Source organism: Patiria miniata, unplaced genomic scaffold, assembly GCF_015706575.1.
Source record: "Patiria miniata isolate m_02_andy unplaced genomic scaffold, ASM1570657v1 HiC_scaffold_9, whole genome shotgun sequence".
NCBI classification, from domain to species: domain Eukaryota; kingdom Metazoa; phylum Echinodermata; class Asteroidea; order Valvatida; family Asterinidae; genus Patiria; species Patiria miniata.
The window spans coordinates 23,071,866-23,096,126 of NW_024037076.1; the positions used below are offsets into that span (position 1 = coordinate 23,071,866).

A 24,261-nucleotide genomic window follows, 5' to 3' on the forward strand; every position below is an offset into this window, starting at 1 on the left:
AAATCTTGTTTACATCTGGTAGAGGCACCCAAGCCCTAAGAAAAATTAGTCAACATCTTGTTATTATCCAGCACTTCTCTGGACGGTACATCTGTATGACAGCATGCGACAGGGGGAAATCATTGCTCACAGACCAGGAGTTGAAAATGATGGGCAGAGGACTGGACAAAATGACCTTCACTCTAATTGCAACAGTTATAATTACAACATCATTTCAGTCTTCTTCTTAAAGGGTCCGTTCTGAAAATCTGGAGTCACTTACAGTTTCTGCTTGGAAAGATGTACATGCAAACCTGGTTCAAAAGATGCAAAGCGCAAAAACTACAAGACGCATTTACTGAAATAAATTACGACGTGAATCTGTTTTGACAGGCAAGTGAATAAAAAGCTTTTTGAACCACCACATTTGGATTCATGCATTTTTTTTCCAATTTATGAAACACAGGAACACTATTTCCTACAGAAAAAGAAAAAAGGTACCATAGCTTCGTTCATGTTTATGTGCGTTGTTTCCAACTTAATTTGCCTAGTAAATAAAGCTCTACAAACGGCAGATGATCCAACCCTTTAACTATCTCGGCCAATGAATTAAAGCAATCTGTCATTTGATTTGCCGGAGGGTGCACATGTTGCCTTGCGTTATCACTCTCCCATGTGTTGGCTTCATTAACGCCCCAAAGAAGTCCACTTCCCCCCAGGAATAACACTGTTATCTTGTCATCATTCAGCCAGATGCTTTCCAATCTTGTTACCTCGGTAAATATTCTTCTTCTTTTTTACAACTTTTAAAAATAAAAAAATGAAACATCTCAATCGATGGACTTCCAGATGTTGTGAAGCCTTAAAAAAAACCAGATCGACATCATCCATCATGTTGAAAACACTTGAGGAAAGCAGGGCTCCGTTTCAAAAGCACATCTATCGTCCAACCATTATGGCTAACCATTGATTTCACAATTTGAAGGACCTTTAGAAATATATCAGTTTTGAGGGAATACACACTGCAAAACATTTTTGGAACTGTCAGAGCTACTAACAACGAGACATCCACATTGTCATTCTGTAGGTCCTTTGCTCTTTAATTTAAGCGGCCGCCTTTCTTACATCCCTTCCAAGTGCCGCATTCTGGATCCCTTGGCAGCAGATAGAACCATCTAATTGACCTAAAAGCTTAGACGACACCGACTCAACCCAAGCCAAGAGTTGTTTAAATTCTACCATAATCCTTTTACACAAGTAGAATGGAAGTTAGAATGTTTAACCTTTAAAGCTAGGCCATTTTTCAAAATGCTTGGGTTTGTACTTTGTAATGCAAGTGATGATTTTAATTCATTTCATTCAACATAAATTATAATTGGTGTATTTCTTGGTTATGTATTGTGTCGATTTAAGTATTTTTTTTTTTACATATTTTTTACTGTAGGCCTATCCGGTTTTCGATGTATTTTTAATGTATCCAGTTTTTATCAGCGTAAAGCGCATTTGAATATTTGCACATAAAATTGGCGCTTAATAAATAAATAATTATTTTTATTACTATATAATGTTAAATATAAACGTGGATTTGATAATTACATTTGATCTGAGAAAAACTCCCTTTAAGCAACAAACATATGCACTGAACACACAACATTTGGTCCTGAGGAAAACAAGACCACAAACATTGACAGGCCGTAAATAATGACACAAATATACTATTGTCCACAGAAATACCCATGGCAACAAACAACATAGTTTATTTCTCCATGGGGAAAAAATCCCACGTTGACCCCAGATTGGCAGCAGTTCAATTCCAGGCAACAATGCTACCATTTTTCTAGTAAACAGCCATTTTTAAAATTCTTTTATCGTTAATACAAAGGAACCAGAACTTGGAACAAACTGCACAATAGTAACACTGTAGGATTTAGCAATACACAATGGCAAAGAGGGTGCGCTGAACATTTCTGCAGATTTTCACTATTTTCTCGAAACCTTTTTCTATTACTGAAGTAAACTCATTTGCTGTCTCCACATGGTTGAGACATTGGGACAACTTTTTTGGGGGGGACAAATGCAAAGTTCTATTTTTGTTTCTTTTCCATCTTGAAACTCACAGCCTATTTGATAAATGAATATGTTTTAGAAGATATTGAGTGAAAACAAAGTCCCCAAACAGAAATAACTGTGAGTTATTATCAAAGAGGTCCTTGCGACTGGGATTTCAGGGTCTGTTTGGCCAAATCTTCTCAAGCAACAACACATGACATCCAAAAAAAACCAAAATTATTTCATTATCTTCAAATTCTCAGTCATAATCAGTCTTGTCACTCTTTCTCCCAGAAGACAAGATTAAAAATCATACCCCTCCCCCTACAAGCTCAGGAAAAAAAGTTGCATAAGATAAGATTAAGCTGGAGTACAGGAATGTGGGCAATGTGCGTTTTGCATTCTGAGGTGGAGCATTAGCAGCTACCGTCTTTTGTCCAAGTCTTTAGATGACGTTCTTTTCCTTGGAACTTATAAAGGCTACTTCACCACAGATCAATACCTCATTAGAAACGAGGACAATCGTTCACATGCAGTAATATGCCTCTCTATTCTTTCCTTCTTAGCAATGGAGAGGGAGGGGGGGGGCCCAAAAATCCCAGAATAAAGATCCATACCTCACAAACAAGCTACATGTATTATGGTGATGGATTAGAAAGTATGAAACAGCAAATTTGAAAAAACAACTGAAGATATTTTACTGGTGGGAGGGGTGAAAGCTTGGGAATTGCCGGAAAAGATTGAGTGTTCTGTTTTTCTGAAGAGTCACATTTATATATAGTTTGTTTTTCCATTAACAGTGCAAGGGAAATAAAGGAGACAAAGAGCAAATTGTTATTGAAGTGCATTTACGTATGTGGACATCTGTTCTAAGTAATCTGGCGTGTAAAATCAATGACTTTTTCTATCAACTTCAAGTTTCGTCCCATATTTTTCACAATGGGTGTTTCAACAGGTTGACCCATTTCTTCTTTCTTTATTCCTTATTTTTGGTATACATAATGTGCATGCGGTTGACACGAACTACAAGTTCATAACCAATAGCTATCTTAATGCCCGTATCGCAAATATTAATCACAAAAAGAACAGGTATAATCAATCAGATCACACTACTCAAAACAAACATGCCTTTTGGACAAAGAAAGAAGATGATCGTATTGGGCTCGGAGAAATCAGCACCATGAGGACAGAGTGAAGGGGTCAAAGGTGACTGGAGGGGAGAAGTAGGGGATCAACTTAGTTAGATTGGACTCTGATCAGATCCTGTTGTGTGGAGGTAGATCAACAAACAGGTAGAGAAGGCTTGAAACACCTGCTGCTTACTGGGCCATACTTTGGCAAACAAGTGACTCTATGGTGACTCTTAGGAGCGAGCATGAAGCACTCAATTTCTGAGTAAATGCTGAGAAACACTGGGGTCCAGTCAACCATCACCTTTGTTTGATTTGGTTCGTTCAGAATCAAAAATTGAGAAGAAATTACCTGTGAAACAATCGATCAGCCGTACTTGAGCAGAAGCGCTAAATGTAAAATAGACGTTGATAGCTAGAAATTCCGGGACAAAATTAATTTAAATTTGATTTAATTCCAAACAAACAGAAAAAGGGTTTGATATTAACACCTTGTTCAAAATAAAAGTTATGTACCATAAAAGTCCACTCCTCAATTGTTGAACTAAAGGGCTTTCACTGCTTCAAATTCAAAACAAAAAAACAGTGACATTTCTAACAAAACCTGTCAGCCTGTCATTTTCCACGAGTCTTCTTTTGTTCAAACCGCTGAACTTTTCATGCCACCCACACAATGTTGATGTTAGGCAAAGATATGGATTTTATTTAGGCAGCTGTCATTTTGGCAAATGTTTCCAACGACTCTTACCAAGGTGCATCTCAACTCAAATAAACACTGAGGCGCTGCCCTGGACTGCCTTAGGCCAGTGACCTGCATATACATATGACTGCTGTGTGGTTTATAACAATGAATGAAGAGTCCTTGTAAACTCCATATCGCATATTAATGAGTTATCAATTTATGATCTCCTTGCCTCTTTTTTTGTCTCCGCTTTTTTTTTTCTTGCCTGTTTAAATCAAATAAAAGGTATTGCATATTGGCTGATTTATCGCATATGATCTCATATTTTATCAACCATTTAAAAACACCCACGTGATGGGCAATTGACCAATAGGAATGGGTAAACTGTCTCAGGTATTTATAAACTTTGGTTAACTTGTAAATCGACACCAGTTGTTTCCTTAGTGGAATCTGCATAGTGCATAAGGCTTCGCAAATGTGGAGGGAAAGCAGTTCCCGTCTGACTTTTTGTCATTGTTTGCAACTTGTCCGTAAAACCATTGTTCAGTAATTGTCATCCACCTCCATTTCAATTACCATAATCATCACTTGGTAATGATACGTATCAAATCTAGTATTAATATTAATGACTCACTAACAATGACATTTGAAAACAAATACCGGTAGTTGGCACCATGTTTAAAGGGAATACACAACATTTGCTTTTGCTATATTTTTTACAAATGGATGGATTTGGGGGTTAGTTTATAGCAAATATTGTTACACTGACTTGTTTGAAGTTTCGGGTTTGCAGATGCTGGAAAAACCAAAAAAAAAATCATTTTCTTGTAGTCTGGTTCCCCGATCCCACTTAAGATAAAACGGAGCAATTCATAGATGTCGGAGAATTGTAAGCTCAGGGAATCAGTCTAGCTGGCATAGATGTGTAATCGATTGCAAACAAAATTCCGACCAGTGTTGGAAATTTATACATAAATACCACTTTTCTTGAAAATGACAGCACACCTGGTGCCATGATTTTACAGGATGTCTTAGACTGTCATTCACTAACAGTCCAGTAAGGTATTTTGTGATTATTTGGTAGTTTTGTTTTTTGATGTTTGCAAATGTTGCATATTCCCTTTAAGACTAAAAAACAAGTCATCATGAATTATTAACTTTCAATTGAACTACGTCTGCTCAAACAAAGCCATTGGATTTCCCTCGCTGATATTGGTTCCCATGAACTCATCAAAATTGATTGGGTTTTCAACTCCGTCTTTGTTAAAAAAAAAAAGAATTCAATGAATTCCTAATTTGAAGCAAGTATTTATTTATAAACACAAACACAGTGGCGCTGGATATTTACTTGAATTCTGCATCAGAAAGCTTCCTTGAGAAGTGCAGCTTTGGTTCATGGAACTAAGCGCTTAATGTGATGAGCACAAAACTGGGCCCTGGTGATTTTCACCTTTTTTTTAATCTAAAGATTTTAGGTTTTTTGGTCTCATATTTTGTATTGTAAACCAGGTTCCAAACAGGGAATTCTTTACACATTGAACCAAAAATGTTGAGGAGAAAAGCAAAATTTGCATTTTATGTTACATATTCCATAATGGGCAAGGCTTCCTCAGATAAATACTGAACTTTTGTTCCAACAGACAAGTCCATTAAAAACAGTTCTTTATATCCGTTTCTCTTCAAAATTCTGAGATCACTTAGCTTCGGATTCTTACCTTTGGTTTTACCAAGAAAGAAACTAAAGTAGAATGATCAACGTCAGTTGTTAAGACCAGTCAATTTCTGAGAACCTCTGATGCTCACTTCCTTAGGTCCCAAACATCTGCATTTCAAGAAATAAAAAGATATATAGATGTATAAGACATTTGTGTCGAAAATCCTTAAGAAATGCATGTACATGTACTTACTTGTACATATGTAAATGGTCTAAGACACTTTGAATTCGTAATGCACAACATTGCACATGAAGGTGTTAGGCTCTGAACAGCAGCATTCTTTTATTACTGTATAGCATTGGGTGTTACTGACGTCTTCGCAGTCAACGATAAATTTTATTTGATTATATATATGGCAAATTTTGACACCCCCAGCCCTTTATGCCCAAAACAAATAGAATTGTGCCATCCAAGAATAAGTACATGTAACTGGTATCAAGATTTTCATGGAAGTATCCAGGCTTGGGCATTAATTACCAGTGACATGGATGTAGGCGCATGCATAGCCCCAAACAAAATTTTAAACACAGTAGTTTATTTAATAAATATTTTAGTAGTATTTGTCCAAGTTTTATTCATGGAACAAAACACACAGGAGGCTATGTACCGGTATAAGGGGCGTGACTTTGCATGAGTTTGTGATTCTCTAAACAACCCATGCAGGTAAAGTGAGACGTGAGACTGTTTTTGTGACCACTCGATATTTTGTTACTCGGATTATGTATCTGTAGGTAATGCAATATGGAGAAAAACAGAAGCTTAAAATACCTTTTATTGCAATCTAAAAAGCTTTCGACCGACTTGGCATAGGCATTTGATAAAAAAAATATTTATTTAGTCAGGGCCTGTATTAATTTGCATTCAGTAATCACCAATGGTTATATAATTACTTATTTAACCAGCGTTGGGGATTTAGGTAAACAATACCATCGCTCCAGATAAAGGCATGAATCAATGTAAATAAGCATGCAGCCCTAGGAGCTTTCCATGAGGGATTTTAATGGGGCAACTGTCCTGTTTGAATCAAAAGTTGTTGGCGTTGCAGAACTTCCTGTTGCACTATCACTGAATAAACACAGAGTGATCCCAAACGGCCAAGATAGAGAAACAGAAAGCTTGGACTGTGGGCCATTTAGATTAAGAAATAAAAGAGCAGACCGTATGCTAAACTGTGTACTTGGATATACACGTGGCTCTTTGAATTCTTGTGTGTTGTTCGAGATTTAAATAGTTCACACCATCACTTGGCACTGCGAATTCTGATATACAGTGGTTTTACAATTTTTAAAAACAATTTATTCATTTATTCAACTACTCAACGATATGAACTAATAGTACCTTGTCCTACACTGATGGGTTAAAATTTCTTCGGAATGGTCTTGTTCTTGTTTCCTTCTGTAAATTCACAAACCTCTGATTGTCATAAAAATTATTGTAACTCAAAACTTATGAGTTCTGCTTTCTGAATCAATTTTCATATTTCTAACAAAGGGTCTTGTGTTTCCAAATGGCCAAACTGTTTGCCGGATATTTTATGAGATTATTAAAAAAGTGGCCCCAGTTTTATCCATCCAGGGTCCCCTTTGTCTTGCATGATTTCACAAAGGATAGGGGGGGGGATGAAAAATCAAATTGAATTCACACCAGACGCGAGGTGAAAAAAAGTCACAGTTCAATCAATTGTAAACTGCTAGGTCCGCACCATTCATTATTAATTACCTCAACAAGACGGACAAAACCCAAGAAATGTATCCCAGTCCCTGTAAAATAACAACTTCCTGTATTTGGGTCCTGAGGGAGCTTTTAACAATACCTGAGGAAGTGGCAACCATTTGGAATTCTTATCAGCCATTCATTAAACTACTTTTCCAGATCTTGAAATAATTGTTGGGCCATTATCCTTTGTGTCTGGCAAAGCTGTCAAAAATTGTCTTGCTTTGTTTTTTTCTTTAAATGTCAGCATTTTAAGGAAAAATAGCTGATCTACTGAAGCCTGCCAGCCTGTACTAAGTAAATACTGCTGGATTTGCAGTTTTTACATGCATGTATCACTTCCACAGAGAAATGTATCCTTCAATTATTGTAAAGCGTAATTTTGGCGCAAAGTGGGGTGAGTGGCCTGCAGACTACCTCTCTCTCGCATTTAACTTAAGCAAACATCCCTTCTTGAACGAATATTTTCGATAAATCTTTAACTTAACATGTACGCACTTCAATAAATTTCAAAAGAAATTGTCCTCCATTTGAAATCCTACTTTTCTAACATTTACTTAAAAGACAAATTCCAGAATTTCATAATGAAATAAAATGTCCATGACTAAAGACTGATAGATTCCTCATCTCAATATACCATTTTAAACAAAATTGATAAATGAAGAAAGAGACAAGTCAAAGAGTACACTATCCAGTGAGATTTATTCACAATTTCACATCAACATTTACCTTACGTGCAAATAGCCTTGCAACTAGTGCAAAAGCTTTCTTCCAAGACCCAAGTGTACAGTCAAGAGAACAGCATGACAGAAGGTTAAACTGGCCTCAATCTAGAGGTCAAGGGTACATGTTCATGTTTGGACAAGTTGGCTTCAAGTCCCTCCGAGACAAAACACAATTTGCTGCGCAGACTTGTTGTCCAATTCAACAAGAGGCTTGGTGTAATGCAACCCATGGAGGAGGTCTCAACTTCTCTAGAAATAAGGGTGTTAAGGTGGTACCCAGACCAAATACAATGGGATAAACAAGGGGTATGTTTTCATTCTAGGACTAGTACAGTATGAACAAAAGTAATGACATGAACCATCACATTCCAAGCAGAATATTCATGTATGTAATGCCACCATCACAATGTAAACATGTGTTGTTTGGCTATCACATTCTTCCTCCTTAGAAGAGAAACAAATCTGTGGATTTTTTTTTTATTTAGGAGGGGGGCTTTATCAAGATCATGCATAATTCAAACAATAAAGACATAGCTAACACTAAAATTAAATACATTTAAACACTTTCATCAGTGCTTTGTTGTTTATTGACTTTTAATGGGAAAAGTGAAAAATCAAACACAGGGTGCAGGGGGTTACCAAAGGGGTACAAAAACATGTTTGTACGGTACTTCAGATCCCAGGGAACAATGCCCAAGCAGAACAAAACATTGGATAACAAAGTGTGTTGCCTGTTGGTTTGTAAACACAGGAACTATACACACCAGTAACACAGAGTAACAGAAAAAAAACAAATGCATAAATTAATCTAACAAACAAGAACTGTTGCCTGACATGTTATAAGTACCAGTACATGTATTTCAGAATGAGGTTTTAGTTGAAAATACCAGCACAGTGGCACCAACTAATTCTTTGAAAAAAAAATGCCCTGGAATTGCACTTTCTAAACAATTGGTTTTTTACATTAATTCCGGGAAGATAATTGCACTTCATAGAAGCCTAGCCTACATTGAAGATAAACAATAATTCCTGAACAGCTCCCATTACTTTGTTTTAATTTATTACTTTTCTCTGAACAAAGAATCATAAATTTTGGTTCATCTCGACAGGACACACCTTTCCACCAGTTTCCAATTCCAATGACTTGTTTTATTAGCACCAAGTTAGCAGAGTTCAGCTTGGCCGTGACAGATTCCTCCTTGTTGCAACAGTTACTGGTCATACTTGGGTATGTTGCAAGGCCAATTTTGGCTTGTAAGATAAACAAACTAGTCCAGGAATGCTGCGGTGTAACTCCATAGTGTGGATGGGGTAGGGTCATGGATATAAGATGGGATCTTTCAAGCGCTTACAGTTTCATCTGATTTGATTACACATGTTGTGGCCTGTAGCTGCACTCTGCATCTTCCATCCCAATCCACAGTCATACAACGTAAAACCCCATTTAGACTGCCCTGCTGATGGAAAATTCATGCTACTCCAGGCAGCCTCTTCACTTGGGACAAACCCACTTAATCCTCTTTCCTTCAGAAGTGTGCATGAAATTCCAATCGGGATTGGAGCCGGGTAATCAGAACATGGAGTGATATAAATACCGTCATGAAGACAGCACTGATACCACACTGATACAAGCGATACCAAACCCCACTTACACGCTGTCCAATGAAAATGTTTGAGATAACTTGTAATATTTTGTCGCGGCGCCAGCTCGTGACAGCTTGCATGCTCGGCGTATTTCACTGACAGGTAAACTGAGGATGATGCTGGCTTTTCTGGACGGGTAGAAGAGTCTCCGAAGCATTCCTGCCGATTTCTCGGCAGGGTGAAACTGTCACTCAGAAAGTCAAATGCCACGTCTTTTGCAGTGTTACCAGAGCCAAGCCAAACACAATTACTCTCATTACAGCCACGTTTCATAACTCATCTCACATCAATCATGTTTGTTTGAGACGTTAATCATCCAGGAAGGGTGACTCCGCACAATCAATCCTGACATTTCAAAGTTTCTAATTTCAGTTTGTGTAGATTAACCAAGTCAAACAATTAAAACATTTGGACACCAAAAAAAATGCCTTCCATTCGAATGCTACACTATGCTGTAATTGCTACAAATATAAAAGGCAATTGAAATATGCGACTAGATACCAACTAGCGCAGGCTCATTTTGTAAATTGTTCTTTCCTATGTACTAAATGAAAGAAAATATTTCCAAAAAAACTGTTTTGCTCATGAATGTATATTTACTGACATTTCATTTCGATGGTAATTCCAATAGTGTGCAGAGAGCTTGTACATGTACTGTGGGTGATTGTTCATTCGCAGTTTAAATGAAGTAGATCTTGCAAATCAAAAAACATGTTTATTCATATAAATTAACTGAAATTTCATTTCAATGGTAATTGAAGAATGTGCACAGAGCCTGTATGTGCTGTGAGTGATTGAACATATACACTTTGTACAGTCACAGTTTAAATGTAGTAAATTTTGCAAATCAAAGTACACTACATGGACTAAGATGAATCTTTTGTTGCACTGATCCATCAAACAGATCTGGGAATGTGTTAAAGTGTACAAGACATCTACAGTACATGTACCGTACATGTACCCTGGGAAATTTAGATTAAGCTTAAACCAGATTAAGGCTTAGACTGCTTGACACAACCAAAAAACACACAACCAAGGACATGTGAATTATGAAATAGTTTGAGGCTCTGGCTCCATTAGAAATTACAACTGGAAAAAATACAGGCTTAACAAAGTCTGGGATATTCAAAGTAATTTCGCTTACGTTGACTAGTGTGGAGTGAAAAGCCACATGCATTGAGGCATTGAAAGTTACAAACTTTTCAGTAATGCTTAGACCCCAAGTCTAAAATACAATAAAATGGTGATGTTCTTGGCCAAAAAAAACTATAAAAAAGGCTTCTTGAACATGTAGAGATATTCATTCATTCTATTCCCCAGAATTTACCCGATTCACTAATGTTCACTTTGACCACAGTTGCCATTTAAATGTGAAAAGTTCTATGAAATTCAATCCCAACGTAAACCTGTTACCTACACAGAAATATCAAATTACAACTTGTCTTCCTCCAGAATGCTCGGATTTCATGCCTTCAATACTTTTTGAAGGCCTGAGGTCTCATAAATGTTGACAACTGTTGGACAGTGATCAATCAATTTCTGATACTTTTTATATAGCGGAGATATTTTACAAAACATTCCAGTTATACTACAAAGTTTTGCTCCACAAATAAGCAGCACAGCAGCTCTGCGTAAATGTGAAATAAAGGAATAGGTTCACATGCAAAACTGAATGATGCTGGACATGATCTGTGCATGGTCTTCATCAAAAACCATGGTTACCATGTCATGGTAAGTTTAATCACCAAATGACAACACGTTCAACAGCTGCAATGTTTGTTATTAATGATGACATTCATGCCATCGTGGGGCACATCTATGTTCCCAGGTTTCAGTGCGAAGTAAATTCTTGAATGTTGAAATCATCCAGCGGTCCCTGGAGCCTCATCAGAGCTATTTGCAGTCACCTCATCTAAACCGTTCCAGATGCCCAGGTCCAATATTTGATAGTAAAACAAATCAGAATGGCTCTTCAGTTCTTGGAACTAAGTACAAAGCTGGAATGCACTCATCCCCTTTTTTAATGTCATCGCTTCAGTTTTTAAATGTCATCACTACTGTATGGAGCACCAACAATTTAAATGAAATAGTTTTTTGAAGAATAGGTTTTTTTTTTATATACACAAGTTGCTAAAACCTTTTCATAATTTTTAGAAACTAATACTTCCCCCCCCCCCCCCCCCATATATCTTAACAAGGAAGTTTACAGCCTTGTATTGTTTTAAGTAAATACAAACCCAAACTTTTTGGGGACTAGACAAAAACGTTACATAAAAAATAAATAAAAACAAATTGACAAAATATAGAAAACCATTTAATCTCTTAACATTCACACCATAATAGTTGTTTCAATTGTTTTTAGCGATTGTGCACTGTGCAGCTACGGGCCCCGAGCCCCTGATACTATAATAAGAGAACAAAATTCCACTTTTAAGTTATTAGACTTAATACCAAACGAGTAGGGACATTTAAAACCAAGTGGATAGAGGGCAGTGTTTTGTTTTTTTGAGGGAAATTACGAGTTAAAAGGACGATGAAGAAGACAAAACGCAACATGAAAATAAAGATGGCAATCAACATGATCAAGACGCACAGTGAATGCCCAAACTGCATTGACTCAACTGAAATGCGCAAGAAAATTTCATTTTCTACCAAATAAGATAATATTCAAAATTACAAAAAATAGTGTCATTACAATTAATAGAAGCCTGCTTTAGTTTAAGTTGCAAAAGTTGTTATGGTTTGATAAAACAAAAGGTTGTGACACTAACTTAACCAAAACTAAAGAGGGGCCCTAACTACATGTAGTCACAGAAATGAAAAACCCAACTGCCCTGCCCCCACCAAAAAAAAAACCCAGAAAAACAGAAAAAGAAAAGGTCTCACTTAGTTTTATCATTTTTATTTTTTGCTTTGATATCAAGTCTAAATTCCCACAACCTCCCCCAAAAATCACAAAACACCCATGGTCTAGTCATTTTCAGAGCTACCGCATGGTTTTCAGGCGACCCAATGGCGGCACTACGCTGGGATAAAAGGGTCATTCTTCCCACGAACCAACCAAACGACATCGACACCAGGTCAACTCAAAATGAAACTTCTCAACTTTCGAAACCCCCAAAAAGCAGACGCATTTTTAACGACTACAAAACCTCTTTCTTTACTTCAAAAACTACAAATTACTGATACGATTAAATCTTATCTTCAAGAAATTCGTAACAGTTTGCAAATTTAAGCAAAATGTGTGATTTTACGATGGGTTTTCCACCTCCATGTCTAAACCATTTCGATTTGCGGTCGGTTGGGCGATGAAGCTATGATTCGGCACATACTGAGCACGTTGTCGTGTCCACCAAATGGTACCGCAGTATACGGCATTAACAATGGCCCACTTATCACCTCTCGCGATACCAACTCAACCATCCCACAAAACACTCCCAAAAATCACACCAAACTTACCTTTAATAACTATTCCACTCCATCACAACATCAGTACAGATCCTCTTCGACCAGACTGTATCTTCTTTACGAGTTTTCCACAGGAAAAAAGCAATCCTAGGGCCAGTTTTTCTCCGGTAAAGTTACGAGAATGGTCCCGAATTTTGTCTCCACTTTGTAACTGGTATGCTGCGCTATGCGTAAATATAAATGCGTACGTTTACATAGCTGAAAAGTTGGCCCCATCGTAATCAGCTGCATATATCGTGCGTATACATTCTTAGAAATGTTGACAGAAACGGGGAGGTGCCAAAATGGACGATTCCATTCAGTTACGGGAGACACGCGTAATTGATTGGCACCGCGTGGGAAAGGAAAAAAAGGCCACCAAACTGTGACGCACGATAAGCATTGTAAAAATTCCTACTACCAGATCTCATCCAAAATATAGTTCCAATATCTAGATGGATAAATCTGTACTAGAAGTGGAAAGTTATATTATGTTGTGTTATATATGTTAAGTTTTGAGATCGTTATATTTGCGATGGGCTAAGATAATCTCACAGGTCATTCACCCTCTGGCTCCGATCCTTTATGACGTCAGAGGGTTTAATTCAAGACCCCACTGTACCTGAGTACACTGATGTTTATGCTCCCCACACAGTTTGTCCATCGCTGTTCATCTTTTTTTATCGGGCATTTATTGTCCATGTGGGGCTCTTAAATTTCCGAGCTATGTGTTCACTGTATACAGTCATTGTCAAAAATATCAGTTAAATTTCGTTTTATTCCTCAAACATTGGCAGTGAAAGAAGAAGTCTTCAGATAATTTTCATAATTTTAGGAACATTTTATATATAAAAATAATAATAATCTGGCCTCTTCCGAGATATTCAAGCCAGAGAGTAGCTTTGGATGCTTTGGGCAATGCCTCATACATGTAAAACTGATTCGATATAAATTTAGTCCAAATAATATGCATTTGAATTTACTGCGACCATAAATATCTTGTCACGAAATCGAAAAATAAGAACATCTGCCTAGCCTGAGGTATTACAGGGGATTGCTCAGGGAAGGAAAACAATCAGGCAGCACTTTCTCTTGAAATAAATAAATCCCAATTCTTCACAAAACGAAGTAGCAAGTTTTTATGCCCTCTTTGCCAGGTAAAAAGTACTGAATTACCAACTTATTTGCCCGGGAATAGTTGCTATACCCCACTTACTCAGCGCTCATTCCGATTCCAAGATTAAGCTAAGTTAAATTTCAAAAGACTCCCGACGGAGTGCCAGGATTGAAATGACAATACTCCGTCACGTATCCATCCATCACAGCTATAGATTTCGTTTTGTGGTCATTACCATTTCTAAGCAGAGGTAATTATGACCTCAACTACAAGTCTCGGCAGAGAGAGATTTCAATCAAGATGGGAAAAAATCGCCTTAGGTTAAGTATTAGTGTTAAGTTGTGATTTCCCAAGTTTCAATACAAACTTAAGTTCAGTTTTCACTGTGTACATTTCCAACTTTCTGCTGCTCAAACTGTTTGTTCAAACTGTTTATGGCTTATTCAATGGTTCTCTCTCGGCGCTTTGTTCTCCAGATTATGCGTTTATACGAATAATAAGAATGTTTACTTTTATTTAAATTCCAAAAGCAAACAAATCAACAAAGAAGACTTGGCACCAGATGTGGGATTTTGTTTGTTGTTCCTCGATCAGAGATATTAAGTACACATAGATATTTAAAGTTTGATATCACAAATGCGAGCAACCGAGGTATAGGTATATACCTTCTGTATTTTTGAGCAGCACAGCGGTACAAGGAAAAAGAAGATACTTCAATTCTTACTCCTCCATAGTTCTTTTGAACCTAGTTCGACATTTAAGAACAGAGGGGTTTTTTTTTTGAGAATGACAAATGGTGTTTGTGGTGAGAGGTCGGGTTGGATGACAGCTCCATGTCTGTAAATCACACTGTCCTTTTTCAGTTTTTGCTGAGTGATGATCCGGATGACCCAGGTATATTGATCTCAACCTGCTCACATCAAAGAGTAGGGGAACAAAAGGTCGCCTTGCCTTCATCATGTGTGGTCTCGGAAGCTTTACCTGAGTTTGGAAAAGGAGGGAATTGGAGGAAAAACTGTGCGATTGGAATTCCTTGTACTCTAAACAGGTGTAACGGAACAGTAATATCATAGAAACGATAGATACGTGCCTATTTTGGGGGCTTCAGATTTTAACAGAATGAACGTATCACGTTGGAGATGCAAAATGACGGACGTCATAATTATCTTCGTTCTGAGATCTATACCCTGGTCGGGTCAGACTCGTATTGTTCCTCACTCGAATTGTTGTTTTCTTGTTCCTTAATCATTGTTATAGCAAGTTCCACATCATTTGGGACATCTGCAACAATTCTGTAATTAAAATATAATCGATTATTATTATAAAAAGCTAGAGCACCCCCACCCCAAGACAGACCCAAAACTGTGCATTTAGCCTATAGGTCAATTTCTGTTTCTTCTTGGAAGTGATTTTTATTTTATTCAGAGCACGGTCAGGCTGAGCGAGGATAATTGATGCTAAATGTTGAATGAGCCTGTGTATACGCCCCATGAATGCCAAAAATATAAAGTTCTAAAATATCACGTGGCTCGTGCCCTTTCCCGCATTTTGTTGAAATAACCTACGTGTTATACTACAGGCGGTTCAGTGGCGCACCCATGGAATGTCATTGGAGGCGCGTCACCCGGTAAATTCGAAAATCGGTTGGGGGAGGGCTGGCATCATTCGATGCAGGGGCACCATTCATAAACATAACCACTTTTTAGAATCCCTTTTTTCCCCTTCATTTCCTTTCTTCCTCTTTATTGAGGCCGTGATTGGTAAAAGTTCGTATGCAAGCATGAACTGGCGAATTAAATTATTACTGCGTATTTAGTTACTTTTAAGTAATTATTATATTTTATTCATTTGGAATAAAGGTGTTAAGTTATCTAATTTCGACCGTGAGAGCAAGAATATTATCTCTTGTCGAGCCTGTGTTGGCGCTGGTTCTGGCCCTCCTGCACAATACACAAGGTTAACACTGCAGGGAACCAGTCTGTTTTTCACCAACCCCTTTTCCGAGCAGCGTTGTATGAAGCTAATTAATGGTATCTTTCAAAGTGGTCACCATTGTGAGGACATTTTTATTTATAGTCGAGGGTGACATCCTCATTGTTGTGTAGGTCAGTGCTCCCAGTTTCTCCTCCAGAGCCCCGCCATCTTTTCATAAAGTGAGAGCAGAGAGTCATGGTATTGTTGTTGTGAAGGGGAAGTTGCTTTGCTGCACGCCGTAGACTGACGCATGTTGTCCCTCTGTACCGAACCGACTCGTTTATTCCTACTCCTTTTGAAATTCTCAAGGGACTCCGCGCCAAAATAACAAACACAGATCATGACAAAGTGTGGAATTCAATCAGGAAATTTTAAAAGGAAACCCTTGGAGTTTGAGGTTATGAACTGTCCGGAATTTCGTCTCCATTTTGCAGAGAGGTTTCTCTCTCGAGGAGAAGACAATTATTTCAACAAACAATTATTGTGCCGTCTTCTTCCCAAATAGTTTACATCTTCTCGTGAAGAGTCGAAACCTGCATTCCTTCATGGACACTCTCAAGTATGAACGCACATTATTCACGCGCCAAATTGGCAGGTTGCGAATTAAAATGTATATATACACCAATGTGCAGAGTTCATTTGTAAACATGGAGTGCACGCTGACTTGGGATGGTGTCTGGTCTTTTTTTAATACACTGAGATGACTTTGCATCAGTGCTGAAATTCTTTCTGTCTGGTTCCAGAAGTGATAAACATGTTCAATAATGCACAACGTCAGATGAGCATAGTCAGACGCATATACACCACGGCGCAGCGCTGCATGCTTATATACAGCCCTACCGGCGAAATGTCCCACAACCCCTCTTAGTATCACACCGATCGGTTAGGAGGTCGAAAGTCCAGACGAAACTTAATTCAGGAAAACTGAAACGCGGAAAACAAGTATTTCACCTCGAAATAGCATAAACAAGTCGACATATTAGTATTACAACCGATAGTGCCTGAAACCATTGCAACAAATGTAGGCCTACATGTATAGATATGAACACTAGAATGGACGTCTGAGCACCGTTTAAATTTAGCACGGTATGCAAAAAGATCTTGTACAATGTTCACCTAAATCGTTCACTAATGGCACATCTTCTCTCACAAAATGTCCTGTTTCATATTCGGTTTGGAAGAAGATCCACTGAAGAGAGTTCATAGCTTGCGAGAACTTGTAAAAAACAGGCAGAAAATTTGTATATGGTGTCATTTTTCTTGTCTCATGCGCATTTGTTTTTGCAGTGGATGTTTGGCCGTTCTGGCGGCCATTTTGCCCATGGCAACGTCTGCATCGAAAGCTGAAGCCACAAGAGTTCAACCTGGTCCAATAAATCGCTATTTTCACTCTATTAAGTCGTTTATCAATTCTGCAGAGGTGCCAAGATTTATCTCAGGAAAAACACAGGATTTCAGCTGAACTTAAACACTATTATTGGGAGAACTTGCACTGTTCGCTTCAGGTTATTTTTATAACATCAAAAGTTGTTTTGTCGCGATAAAGATACTATTTTTCAGATCGTAAAGCAATTTTGATATGTTATCATACTCAGGCAAATTTTTAACTTATAATCATGTAGTTTTATAAACAAGTATTCATACGATAAGAAAATTGTAATATAGTGAAGAACACTTGTTAAAGAAATTCCCTGATAAAAATAGACTTTCATTAAATGAAAGATGATGATAAGAAATCAATTTCTTGATAAATTCCTCTTTAATGTGATTCCGGTTTTCAAGACCTGCTTGATGAAGGTTGGTGATTGGTTATCAACAGTTCTGACGTCATCACCTTCCTCAGGTCAACCTTGCGCCGTTTTCAAGACGCTTTTGTTTCTTCAAACAACAAACAATTGTGTTCCTAGCTACTTGGGAATCGATTAACTCGGCAGCGATACCGTTTTATGTTTGTGCCGCGACAATTCATAAAGGTCATCGCGGGTATAAACATGGCAGTCTGCAGCAGTTTCAGAAATAGGTCAATGTTTATTTCTGTTTCTTAGGTTTGGGAAGACGGTTGTGGGATGAGGCAGCGAAAAGAAGTAGACCTTGGTAACTTCTTATCCTCAATCATGCCCGCTAGCGCTGGACACAGACAGATAGCCAGGTTTAGTTGTGGGTGGTATTTGATGTTCATCAATTTCCTTCCTTGCAAGTTTTTACATCTACACTGGGAGCAAGGATTTACTCGCCCGACATGTTGGCAATATTGATCTATATAGGTCAATATTTGATCTGGGATAAGACTTTATTCTCTCAATGTGGGTCAAAGATTATCTTTTTTCCCCGATGCAGAGCGTGTTATTATATACGCAGTGACAAAGTAAAACCCAAATAAATGTTCCTGAAAGTTAAAATCATATCCAGTGAAGAAAGTATACTTGACGAAGAAAACCGTATTATTTGACGAACAAAACACAACTTCACAATGCCCAACTTGACAACCCTACTGTTAAAAAAGGAACAAAAATCAAACACAATGTGATCTGTAACTAAAAATCAACAAATGGTACATTACATTCAGACGTTGCACACGAAGTAATGACTTCTCCGTCCCAAAGACAGAGCAAACATCGCAGTTGTTGATTCGATACACCATCACTTAATGGGATTTCAAGAAGATGGGAGACATCATGAAACATGATTATGTTATTGCTTCCCTCACTCCTTGGAATTCGATTACAGTCGCGTGCCGTCGTCAAAATGAGTCTTGACGACGGAAATGGTGACTCCCAATCGATTTACTTAAAGACGGAGAGGTGGAGATGTCTGATAACGTTGATTATATCAACTTGGTGTCTGATAACGTTGATTATATTGTCTAAGGTTATAATCTGTGATGCAGACATGACATCTAGACGGACGAACAGACAACCGCACGACAGTCCGATCAACAAATACATAATGTAAAACGAAAAGCGAGAAAAGGTAATGTCTGATCTAAGAAACCTAATTTATCAATTTACATTACTCACAATTCCATTCTATACTACTTATTGCCATAATGTTAAATAGAAGTTTTTTTTATCCTTTGGGTACCAATCGACGTTCGGATCATCTAACTCGGAACATCAGTAATGCATCCATTCATACACATATCACGAGTTCAATAAAGGCTACTGCACTGTAGGAGTCTAGCCAATGAAGTCTACAATTCACGGTCACAGAGTAGCCTGATATTCCAGCACCTAAGGCATACTTCTCAATCTCATATCAATTTCGCCACTTTTTCCTTAAATCACAACCACCGCGTCTTTCAAATCTCATTAAACTAGACGGCAAACTTAATACCAGTTTCTGCCCACAGCTTCGGGGAAACTTAACCACTATTCAGATGTGCGGCTCCATTCTGCTTTCGTTTTTGTTTAGTGACTAGAGTAACTGGTAGTCGAACGCACTTTCGGTTGAAAACCTCTCCCATACCACTAGCCTTATACGTTCACATATACATGTAAACTTAATGGGACTTCTTCGAAGCTAGCTGCAGCAATTCAATTTACGTTTAATTCTTGCTCTATATCGGTTGCCCATTGCTCCCCAATGGTTCAAATCCCTGGCTCGCTTCTAGTCTGTCTGCATTGCAATGAATTAGTAATGAACTCGGGGAAAAAGCGAGGCCGGGACCATACCCAGGGGACTCGGTTGAATGGTACCACCTTTTGTGCTCAGGCCGCCGCGCATGAACCCACAGCCCGAAGGAATGGAATACAACCAACTCGTAAACAACCCCACACCTCGGTTTTGAAAATGAATTTGACAACTTTTATGGCTAGAACTAATGTGTTATAACAAAAAGGTGGTACATGTAGAATTGAATTGAACTAACTATGAGGGGACTCAACCGGCACGACCGCAAGAGTTTTGTTCAAACAAAATCGATCAAAAAGTAAGATTTTCCACCAGTTTTTATCTATCAGCGATTTGACTCACCTCTCGACCACCGGGTTGGATTTTGAGAGAAAAATGAAACCCCGACATTCTTCGACTAACCGCAGGTCAAAGTTTAGCCATCAACGGCCAAATTTGTCACAGAAAAGAAAATATTTCTGGCTGAAAATTGGAGTACGTGGAGAACTGACGACGTATTTGCGAGAGCGGACATTCAAGGTTAACGACACGTCGGGGTGCCGTGCGCGATTTGTAACGCTTGCATTTCCAGAATAATTACCTCGTGTAGTGTGGTGGAATAATTATGATAAACACGAGGACATCTCTCAACATTTATCTCACTTTTAAAATCTTCGTTCAGACATCTTCTTGTCTTAGTTATATCTTTCATTATGGCCGTGTTTTGAAGACTTGAATATTCGGGTTGTAAAGAAAAAGGAGTGTGAAGAAAATCTTGTCAGGAAAACAACCATTGTAGAAAACCTAAAAGTAAAATGTCAACTTTGATCAAGAGGCAAAAGTAACGGACCACACCCCAGGGATATTCTCATATAAAGTCCCGACATCTAACTGTCAACTTCAATCCCATATCCTCCTCTTCTTACCTCCAAATTGCAAGAAATATTCCTTTGAAATTTTGAATTAAGGAAGCGCTTTCGGAGCGGCAGCGAGTCCCGAGGTGTCGCCGCTCATTCTCCCACAATGCGATCCCGTGAGATACGGCGAACCGTCAAACTACATTACCCTAACATCAAGTCCAATAGTGTACTATACCACCTCTAGGGTATATACCAACATACCGGATATCACTCTATACCTGCAAGGGGAATATAGCGGAGTTTGATTTTTTCACAATTCTTGGGCCCATTGACGTATTTGGTGACTTCAATACGTTTCAAGGGAGGCTGCTGGGAGGAAAAAAATCCGCTGAATCGGATATCAGATTTTCGTAGATCATCGTATAGCTTCCGTCAGGTTAGACTTAATCCACTTGTTATCAGAGCAACTGAGGTGGACTAGAAATTCCTTATCCAATAATATAAAGGGCCTAGGAATAAATCGCAAAATTCCTGACAACTACCCCAAAACAGGAAGCAATAAACATGCAACGTCGGATTATCAAAATACCCCCCAAAGGTATGTCTCATCTTTACAACACTATTGTAATAAACATGATTACTTGTAGACCCATACACCAGACGAAGTTCGACATTAATATTAACTTTTCAAACAAACCCATGTAAATTACATTTCAATGGTGGATGCAGTTTAAAAAAAAAACCATCCAAAATCGGTCGAGACAGAAAAGTGGTCTTACATTGATTATTTTGATAGCCTTCGCCATTGTTGAAAGTGTTCTTGGGTGTTAAGATATCAAGAAACCAAAGAAGTCTCCATTTCATGCCTTGAGGAGCACACAGAGACAGACTTCATTTTACCGAGTAAGTTTCGATTTCTAGTTAGTGGATTAATATAATAAAGAAAGAAAAGAACAAGAACACATACGGTTCTCCCCAAAAAACTTGATACAGTAAAATTCCTGAGCCCGGCGCGCCCGCGGGCAGAGCACACATCAGGTGGGCAACGCGGGGTCAGCACGGGTCGCGTTTTGCGAATTTACGATATTTTGATTCTAAATGTGATATTGTAAAGCTTTTGTCGGTGAGTTGGGGGCTCGAGGCAGGCCCTGTCTTTGGGTTAATGGTGGTTTATAATTGGTCCTTTTGTGCAGGATTTAGAGTTGGTGGAAAAAACACAGGCAGGTGTGAATAAAAGCAACTGAAATACAAAGAGTCCAATTTTGCGCCATTTTTGTTAAATACTCCAGAGTTATACCAATTTCGCCTCGAATCATTCCCTGGTATCCCGTATAAGGCCAATAGCAAGAAAATTAAGGGGTAAACCAACGGAGCGGTACTGGTAACCAACGTTGACCGAATGCTTGGTACTCAGCAGCTTTGTCGTTGAATGCCGATGGGCAATTTGAGTACCAGTGAAAGCAATGATATCCACTTACAAACGACGGTGACTAAACCTCATCACGCGTAAATCACTTCTTAGGGCCTATGGGCGCAGCCCTTCAATAGTTAGCCTACCTCCCCGACACCACCTATCGAACCAAAATGATTAGAAGACTCCATAGTCATGCTACATCCATTCGATTGAATTTACCAATAACAATGTTCCATTCCTGTTCTTGGCTTCAGAGATGCATCTTTAGTTCAATCAATCAAGGCGAAAATGAAGATGCGACGACAAACGGGCAAATAATACAACGTCCTTTCGGGTCGCCGTTCCGCCCGATAAGCCTTCTACTGTCATATTTGTGCATATACATGTAAATTATGTCCCCCCCCCCAACCAACCCCCCCCCCCCCCCCCCCCCCCACTGTTTTAGTATATGAACGACATGAGTATTGATGCAATATAGGCTATACATTTACGGTGTATCTCAAACATGAGAATGCACATAACAAACTAGAAGGGTAATGTTGGACATGATCAATTTTCCAGGCCATGTTGCATCATGGACGACATGAAAACTGTAGGACCTAAGTTATACACGACAACGCATATCATATTATTCATGCAGTGTACCGGTATGGCCCCACAGTTTCAGTGCCCATTACATCTAAGCAGATTGTATTTGGATCAATGATAAATCCTAACTCATCATCCACGCGCCTTTTATCAAAATCACGAAGAGTAGAAAAACAACTTTGTGGTTTCTCAAGATATGGAAAGTCCTGCACACGAAACATTCCACAGTAATTGCTTGCCGTACGGGTCGCTTTCAATCGCTGGGTGAGGCCCGGGATTGGTCATTATTGAGTTAGAATGGATCTGAGTTAGTCGACAAAAACGAAAGGAAGGAAGCAATGATTTGGAGTTCATTTCCACTTTCAAATAAATGAACTCCGACCCTGACTGCGAAGCGCGCGGTCGGGAGCGGGACGGTGGGCGTACCGCGCCGTAACGGGGCGCCAATTCACGGCAGAGAGTGGGGTAAAATAACCGGTGATCGTAGAAACTCAAGATTATTTTTTTTTTTAAGAAACATGAAGTTGGCTTAAGAAACGCTTACCCAATCTTTTTCCTCTTCGTATACTCACGACAGACACACACAAATAAATAAATCATCTTTGGTTTCATACTTTCATACGTGACGAAATGGTTTTGCGATCTTCTAATTGCACTCGGAGAAAAGAATAGCAAACGCGACATCAAAATCACTGACAACAGGATACAATTAACAAAACAAGAACGATTGAACAATTTCAATTAACTGAACGGACTTATTAACTGACAAATAGCCTACGAAAAAAATACTTGTGTATTCCGAAAGACGTAATTTTCTTTGCAGAAGTCAACATTTTTTGTTTCCGCAAATGATGCTTTTAGCTTGCTCATGGAGGAATAAGAACGTTCTTATTCCTGCATGGATTGCTCAAGTTGGCACAAATTCCTACAATCGAATCAATCTCACAGTGCATGACGCGACGCAAACTACAGGTGGCATATTACAAGGCATTAAACCTATGACCAAAAAGAGCGGAAAATACTGGAACCATGTCGAGAAGAATGGTGAAGAGTTCTGGGAAGGATAACAATTCACTCTCAGTGAACGATAGAATGGACTTCTCGCGCATTTTCATTTTGAACTCTACGACAAGCGACCATTATTAGTACAGCGATAAATCAGTGCCGAAAGTTCAGACACTGACGACATCTCAGCTATAATGTAATCGACTGTTTTTTTTATTGCCGCGCATTTTCTAAAGACTGAAATCTAATGGCAAACCTCCTTTTTACAACCATGTATTTATAAAAACAGATCAAAAGTTTCAGACTTCTCAGAATATTTCCTGTGTGTCCTTTTGGTTTCTTTACTTTTGCCTGGGCAGTATACAACGCCAAGTTAAGTAAAATATGTGACCTGGCTTGAAACTACTGAAGACACGATTCTTCGTTTCCTTCTGAATTCTGTTTAATTTGTCAGAAGGAAAATTAATCAAGCTGAGTTAGTCATGCCAATTCTTTTTCTTTCTTCCAAATCTGGTCTTAACCTTGGCGATCCATCCCACACTATATTCCCCCCGGCTGCTTATCAGTGAAAATCAAAACGATTTCAGCGAATCTGGTGACTCAACAATGA

At 38.5% G+C, this 24,261-nt stretch overlaps 1 protein-coding gene across 2 annotated transcripts in view; it reads right to left on the reverse strand.

The window, feature by feature from the left end:
• Window positions 1-13,364, reverse strand: part of LOC119720531 (fibroblast growth factor receptor-like) — a 47,897-nt gene extending 34,533 nt beyond the window's left edge. For both annotated transcript variants that reach the window (XM_038190232.1, XM_038190233.1), the window contains exons 1-2: window positions 13,097-13,364; window positions 5,556-5,662 (exon numbers count right to left, since the gene is read on the reverse strand). The gene's annotated coding sequence lies outside the window, so the exon portion shown is untranslated. The remainder of the gene's footprint in view (window positions 1-5,555; window positions 5,663-13,096) is intronic.
• Between the last annotated feature and the right edge of the window lie 10,897 nt (window positions 13,365-24,261).